Genomic DNA, 8651 nt, shown 5'->3' with positions numbered 1-8651 from the left:
GATTTTGAGGTTTTAATTATTATTATTATTATTATTATTATTATTATTATTATTATTATTATTATTATTATTATTATTATTATTATTATTATTATTATTATTATTATTATTATTATTATTATTACTACTACTACTACTACCACTACTGCTACCACCACTACTACTGGGACGGCTCGGTTCCAAACAAATCATTCCAATCAAACGGTGTCCCAATTAAGCGGCAGCTGTGAAACTGAGTGACATTTCAAGTCTTAATAAAAAATAAACCACACCTTCATCTACCTCTAACAATGAGGGAGTAATCTAACTGCACAAAACAGTTAACGAATACCACTCATAACAGTTGCATAAGTAAGCAACGGATTAAGAATGCATTGCCTACCCATTCATCTCATTGATCGAACAAATCATTTGGTGGTGACAGCCTTGAACAGACAAAACGGATCACTCATTACCATAGCCCTCTTGATAGTCTCTAGTTTGCTATGCTCATTAAATTCTATTGTTCACACCTCTGATGAACGGTACAACCACATCCAGTTGACCATCCCATCAGATAAATTTGCATTTTATGAACCATCTTTTTAAATGATTGAAGACAACGAAAAATCTCTCTTATGGGGACAATCATTGATAAATTTTATTCCCATTAAGCGGCGGGCCGTCTCAATTGGGCGGATGGGAATTGGAAAGGGTATGACTTTAGAAAAAAATTCTTTTCCCAAGGGATCGTCCCAATAAAGCGGCTGTCCCAATTAAGCGGTGTCCCCAATACCAGTTTTGTCTGTAGTGGTACTACTACTACTACTACTACTACTACTACTACTACTACTACTACTACTACTACTACTACTACTACTACTACTACTACTACTACTACTACTACTGGGTGGGGTTTCCGACCTCCCATACTGTATCTTCTATACCACTGTGTCTGTTTTCCAATTGCTTTCTGTCTTTGTCTCGGAATGAGTTTTGTTCTGTCCGGAGTTCTTGGCTGGGAAGGTAACAGTTGAATGTACAGTTAGAGTTTTGGGAAATTATATTTTTTTTCCTTGTAAATCATCTCTCTGTTATGTACTGTTATTTTTTTTTTTTTTAACATATGATTTGAGTGTATTGATCTCAATGGGATCTTATGCTGGTGCCTGGGTGAAACATTTAGGTAATCTCAAACTAAGTACACTGATAGTGTGCTCTTGGAATCTACATCTGTTCCATATTTGTACCATTCGCCTTTGTCTTACTTTTCTCGCATGTCCTTTTAATTGTTCATGTAGAATGTTTTGACTATCCAATTTTCATTCATTTTAATGGCGCTGATATGACCTAAATGTGTTGCAAGCACCGTAAAACCCTACTACTACTACTACTACTACTACTACTACTACTACTACTACTACTACTATTACTTCTATTACTTCTATTATTATTATTATTATTATTATTATTATTATTATTATTATTATTATTATTATTATTATTATTATTATTATTATTATTATTATTAGTATTATTATTTGTATAATTATTATTGATTTTATTATTATTATGATTATAATAATTATTATTATTGTTTTTGTCATTATTATTATTATTATTATTATTATTACTATTACTATTATTAGTATTGCCATTAACTTTAACTTAAATTTACTGGTTTGTGGTTACTAATGATAATTGCATGTGGATGAAGAAAAATGGAGTCAGTAATTAAAATCGTCCAATGTGGTAAACCATTTCCACGGATTAAAATATTGTGAGATTTGTTCTGTCTGACATTGTTTGAAACATTTTATTCCTCTAAAAATATATCTGACCCAATCAACACACGTGACGAATGTTGTTGCTTTTTTTTTTCTAAATCTAAAGGGATGCTTTAGATTGGTAAAAGTTGTTTGTTACTGTAATCCTCAAACGAGATGATGTTAGTAACATCTGATGGTTACTTCTCACAGATCAATTTCCTACGTGTAAGAATGTGGAAAGTAAAAAGAAAAAAGAAAAATTCGATTTTTTTTTTTCTTAAAACAATATGATTTTGCTTTCAATTCACATTTATGATAAAACAGAAGTCATTACTTTCTGGCTCACCTTTGTTTGAAACAGCGCTTAAAGAGAAATCTTAATTTATTTTTTTTGAAAGAATGCATTGATCTGTGGTGGTAAGTTTAGATTTTGTTCCACACAATGTTACATTTATTTGCACTTGTTGTAGCAACAATGGCAAAGTCTTTACATCTTCCGAATTCCCACCTACCTATGTAATCTCATTTATGTAAAATAATTGTTTGTTTTTTTCAAAATCAGTTTGATAAGTTGATCTGCCTGTTGTCAATAATTTTGTTGTTAACTGATGACGATAATGACGGATATTGCTTGTGACAAATTCTATTAATTATTGAATAACATATGTTAGTTGGTGTACATTCTTATCTGGAATCTTTCCACCCTATTTAGTTTTAAAGAATGTCAGCTCAAGGAATCAAATCCTATTTAATTATAAATTCTTTTCAGGACTTGCGTATAGTAATGATTATACATTTATGGAAACTGATGGAATGATTGAATGCATTTCGGTTTTTGTTTGATTTTGTATTATTTATTTTCTATGCCAAGAAATAACCTTATTATACTAGTCTTACAACAGCGAGCTGGATAATATTTATATCATTTGTCAATATATTTTTTTAAATTTCTGTTTTAAAAAAAGTAGGAAGACTCTCAATAGTATGTGAAGCAAACTTAGTTATGATAAACTATCATTTAAGAGGAACAGGTATTTTTTTTTTTTTTTTTTTAAGAATGCTTTTATTATTGTACATCAACAGGTACTTTCTTTTAACTTTTTGTGTTTGAATTTATTTCCAATGCCGACAGTGATCCATGTTAAATTTGTTGTCCTCTCCAATGTTGCTTTTTTGTCATCGTCCTGGAATTTTGTTTGCTCATGGCCCTAACTGGATTCCATTGCCGGAAGGAAAATGGTTAGATGTTCCGTTTTGAGTTGGCATGGTTTTTCATGTATATTATTTCTATTTTGTGTTATGATTTATTACTGATATATTGTAACAATTTGAGCATATCATTCTTGATGGGGAGAATCTGTACAGGGAGTACACCAGACTAGACACCACTTTGCGATAGATTCGTAATTTTTAAATCTGTTCTTACTACATATTCCTTGTATCTGAACACTCAAAAGTGTGGCCAGTGCTGTTAAAAACAAAAAGTTTTGAAAAAATAAAGGCAAAAGGAAAGAATAATAAAAGGATAATTCAAGAAGGATATTAAGACAGTAGGATATAGTAAAAAAGCATCATGTCATTGAATAACGAACAGAAAGAAATTAATAATTTCAGATTATTATATACACGAAGACAAATTGGAGACAATGCAATAAGCAGAATATCTTGGATATCTCGACAGCAAAATGTCATAGCAGCACCAAATTGATCAAGTTTGTAAAAAGGGCAATACAAAACTTGGATTCTTACAAAGAAATGTACTAAGTTGTCCAAGAGACTTCAGAGAAACCTGCTATAAAGTCTTTGTACTGTCAATTTTAGATTATGGTGCATGTGTTTGGGACCCCAAGAATAAAAAGCAGATGGAACAGCTTGAGATAGTTCAAAGCAGAGCAAGCATCAGGGAGATGCACAAGAGCTTAAACTGGTCGCCATTACACGAAAGACGCACAATTCAAAAAGCCAAAGTCCTTTTTAAGGTCCATCAGAGAATGACAATCATTCCAATAGCTTTAACCCAAACGAAAGAAAGCAGCACCATACCAGATCTCACAGTCACAAGTTAATGCTCATCTCAACTCGTTTTTTCCTAGCCCCATCCAAATTTGTTATTTTCTGCCCCCCAAAAATTAATGGTCATGTTGAATTTGACATAGAAATCGATCAAATCAAAATGAAGGCTTCTCACCACATTCACGTGATTATCTTCAATGCACAGAGTTGTGACTTAATGACAAGACAAGACAAGACAAGGTAGATATTCTAGTTTAATAAATTTTTATAATTGACACCAGAGACTGTTTCGTAAAGTTGATATGGGTTTTAGCTTGTTTTTACTTACAAATATATTTTATAGTGTTTTAAACTGGGTGATTTCCCTTGCTGCATCACATTCTTAAATCATAATATTATGGACTCTTAGTATCCTGATATTCAATCCAAAATAATATTGGACTGAACAACCTGTCAACTTCCATGTGGATGGAAATGAAAAAAATTGTTTTCTGGTCCATTCAAATGGATTTGAGTGAGTTAACCAGAGGAAAATCAACCTACATGTCATGTTTCAATGTTGTATTGCGACACTAGGATATAGTTGAGAGAAAAATAAAAAGATCAGATTCAGCGACATGGTAATTATAATTTTTTCTTTGTGGAATGCATAATTGTCCTGTAATATTGTATATGTAGAGATTGCATTTATGTTGATATACCGAGCGTTGAGCTCTCTAGAGTGAAGGGCATTTTAAAAATTGCTTAAATACACATTGTATAATATAATAAAACTCCTTCAGGCATATACTGGATATTTTATTGTTATTATTATTATGATTATTATTATTATGATTATTATTATTATTATTATTATTATTATTATTATTATTGTTATTATTATTATTGATGTTGTTATAATGAAGTATTTTGGGTTGATGGAATACTTGTGATAATATTTTACATGAGTATCTAATTTGTACTAATGTTTTAGGAGTGACCAATATATCTACAGTTCATTGTTTTACAATTGAATTTGTATTGGATGACTGCGAAAGCACAGCAAGGTTTAGAAAAGTAAAGGAAAATATGGAATTGTCAGTTCCCTTATGAGTTTCATCTTACTTGTACAGTTGATGGCACCAGTTGCTTTGGCAGTTTATTTTATGGATCACAAACTAAGATTCTATTCCATTTTCTGAGCTCATACAATTTCCTATTTTTATTTTTATATCACTTTCAAGTTCATAACTATTCATTAACTAAGTAGATTTATGTTGGTTTGTTTCGTTTATTTTTTGGGGGTTTTTTAGTTGCTTTAAAAAGAAACAAACAAATAGATGAAGTTTTGTAAGAGAATTTTAGAGCATTTAAAAAGAATTTTGTCAAGAACCATGCTGGAATGCTATTTTTAATCCCAAAATATGCACATATTGTTGAAAATGAGTTTCTGAGAATGCCATAGAGAAAAGGTACATATAATAATATTGAGTCCAATATTGATTTTCTGATAAATAGCGTTTTAGTGTCACTGTCAACTGGGATAACTTTGCCATGTTTTTATCTTCCAAAGCTTATATTTAAGAAATTTCTTGTATATCTCATGGTTGAATAGTCTGAATTTCGTAAAAAGTGCAATATAATATTTGTCACACAATCACACTATTGTTAAAATGTAACTTTGTCCTTACGCTAACAAACCTAAAATTTCAATATTTTCTACAATATCAAACATGAAATGTAAAATGAAGCACATGAATAATTACTGTTTGTAATTATCAGAAGGGAATAAAAATGATATTGCTTAAGATGGTGAAGCCATTCTATATCATTGTCATCTGTGTAGAGTATGATGATTTCTTTCTGACCAGATACTTATTTTACACCCCGAGTATGGGGATGAAATGAAAGTAAAGAGCCTTTTCAACTCAAGTTTGGACCGCCCACAGCGGACTTGAACCTTTGACCCACAGGCTATAGACGGAGTGTCATATAACTAGGAAGCAAAGCAGTATACCTTGGCAAAGCCATGGGAAAGAGAAAGAAAAAAAGAGATGGTGGGTGGAATTCCCCTTAGGGCCGAGGAATATTGGCTGCCCCTTGGGCTTACGCATTCTTTATCGGTCGACAACCTTATTATTTCCTTTAACCTCTTAGATCATTAGTCCCTGTCCTGGTATGGGATCATTTGATTTCACCTGGGTTGTGTCAGTCTTTTGCTTGGAGGGAAATAGATGGAGTTATGTTTTTGTGACAGATGATATTTATTTGTCTTTTAAATAATCTCTCCCTTATATCAGGGTTCCCGCGACCTACTTAATTTCAAGGACTCCTTGAAAACTCCTTGATTTTGATTTTACTGAGAAAATCTTGAAAACTTGCATTTCATTTTAGGGGAAAACTTCTTGAAAACTCCTTGAATTTTGCAAGATCACCATTACCACAACCACATCATCATCATCATCATCAGTATCACCACTGGAAGAACAACCACATCGTCATCACTACCACCACTACTACAATATCCACCATCACATCACCATCCCTGCCACCACTACTACAACAACAACCACATCACCATCACTTTCAACACCACTACAACGATCACCACATCACCATCCTTACCACCACTACTACAACCACCACATCACCATCCCTACCACCATTACTACAAGAACCACTACCACATCACCATCCCTACCACCACTTCTACAACAACCACCACATCACCATCCCTACCACCACTACTACAGTCCACTCCGAATAATTGCAACTTGGTTAGTCGCAACTTTCGGTTAATTGCAACATTTCCCAAGGCACGGAATTAATTCTATATAAAAGTCACTGATTAATTGCAACAAACTTCAGTTAATCGCAACAAATGTTTGCCCTCAATAAGTAGCAAATTTTAAAAATCAAACAAAATATCGATATTAAATTTCATCATGGATGAAACCATGACAGGTTGAAGAAACAAGAGTGAGCGGGATTCAATGCAACATTAGTGTGTCACCACTCTATTAGAGACAAAAGAGGGTGGGGCTTTGCAGTATGGGTTTGTGATATCATCTGTGGCCATTAATTAGGAGGCGAGGGGGCTGGGCATAGTCTTGATAACAGGTGGACAATGACAGTTGTAAAGAGAGACTGAGCAAAATTTATACAGGACTGCCATATGGTTTTTGTTTCAATCAAGTTGCTCAGTCTGTGGTGGGCTAATAGTAGTAGTAGTAAGCCTCGCAGTCCAAATGACGCTTGCTGAGAATTGTGTGATTCAGTCATAGTCGATGAGTATATCTGCTCTCTCCATCCATGTTGTTAATTGTTTCCATTGGTCTCTGTCCTGGGCCTGAGTTTTGAGGCTGTCAAGATCTTGTTGTGACTTTAGTACGGAGGGCTCTGCACTATTTCTCAGTTCTTCAGGGATTAATTCGGCTTCAACTGAATCCAGAAATTTGATATGTAGAGAGATCCTGGTTCAGGGTAGTTACTATTGATGGTGGTAGTCTCCCTACATATTTGTTGTCATGAAAGACTGTGGGCTAATAACTATATTTATAACAACTGGTTTGAGTTTAACATATATTTTTAAAATGTTGCAATAGTGGACAGGAAACTCGACTTATGATAATTGCATCTTAGGTTAATCGCAACATTTTCGCTGATCCCAAGGCGTTGCGATTATCTGAAGTGGACTGTACAACAACTACCACCACATCACCATCCCTATCACCACTATTACAACAAACACCACATCACAATCCTTACCACCCCTACTACAACAACCACCACATCAACATGCCTACCACCATAACTACAACAACCACCACATCACCATCCCTACCACCACTACTACAACAACCACCACAGCACCATCCCTACCACCACTACAACAACCACCACATCACCATCCCTACCACCACTATCACATTACCATCCTCACCACCACTACTACAACAACCACCGCATCACCATCCCCACCACCACTACTACTACCACCACATCACCATCCCTACTACCATTACTACAACCACCACCGCATCACCATCCTTATCACCACTACTACACAACCACTACTACCACCATCACATCACTACCCCTACCACTACTACAATCGACCCTGCTTAATCGCACACCCCCAGGAGTTCAGGTTTGTGTGTAGATTATGTGGTGTATGCGATTAAGAAGCCAAAAATAACACCTAACCACCAGCTTTCATGAGCCATTCTTGTAGGACCTTCACTTCTGAGTTTTCTACGGGCTTGGGACCGTCATTTTCAAGACATGGCCTCATTAGAATGTTGGTTTTTTATTTTTTTTATTTGGGTTGTTTGTTTTTTTTTGTTTGTTTTTTTCTTTTTAAAAAATCTTTTCTTTTTCATGTTTTATCAACAACAAAATGTGACAATATTGTTTGTTAGAAAAGTAATTGTGAAGCAATGATTGCTTTCTATTCTGTGCAAGCTGTGTATAAACCTTTGTCTCCAATCTCACCAATGTTGATCATCTGTCAAGAGTTCTTCTTGGATGTAGTGTCGTAGTTTGTCTACCATGTCAATTTTTTCGATGTTTGTCAGAAGTCGTGTGTCACATTCCGATAACTCATCCTCATCTTCATTATCTAGGCATTGTCTTTTGTGTGGCTGAATGGAGTCCAGTGGTTCCTGAGATGTCAGTTCATGGCTGATGGGTATATTGTTGTCCATTGTTATGAATTGATCAAATGCTTTGGCCAAAAAGTTGTGTGGAACGGGAACAGAATCATTGATTTCATATGGCTGTTGGTTGTTACTGCAATCAAGGTGTAGTGATTAAGCGGAGATGGTGTACGATTAATTGGAGTGATTATATAGAAAAAATTCTGTTTTTTTGGGAATGTGTAGCCTACAAGCAGAGTGTATGATTAACCGA

This window comes from Berghia stephanieae, chromosome 1 (genome assembly GCF_034508935.2).
Source record: "Berghia stephanieae isolate SIO BIC M18660-M18661 chromosome 1, UCSD_Bste_1.3, whole genome shotgun sequence".
Classification (NCBI taxonomy): Eukaryota; Metazoa; Mollusca; class Gastropoda; order Nudibranchia; family Aeolidiidae; genus Berghia; species Berghia stephanieae.
The sequence above is the reverse complement of the archived record's forward strand: the minus strand, read 5'-3'. Positions refer to the sequence as shown.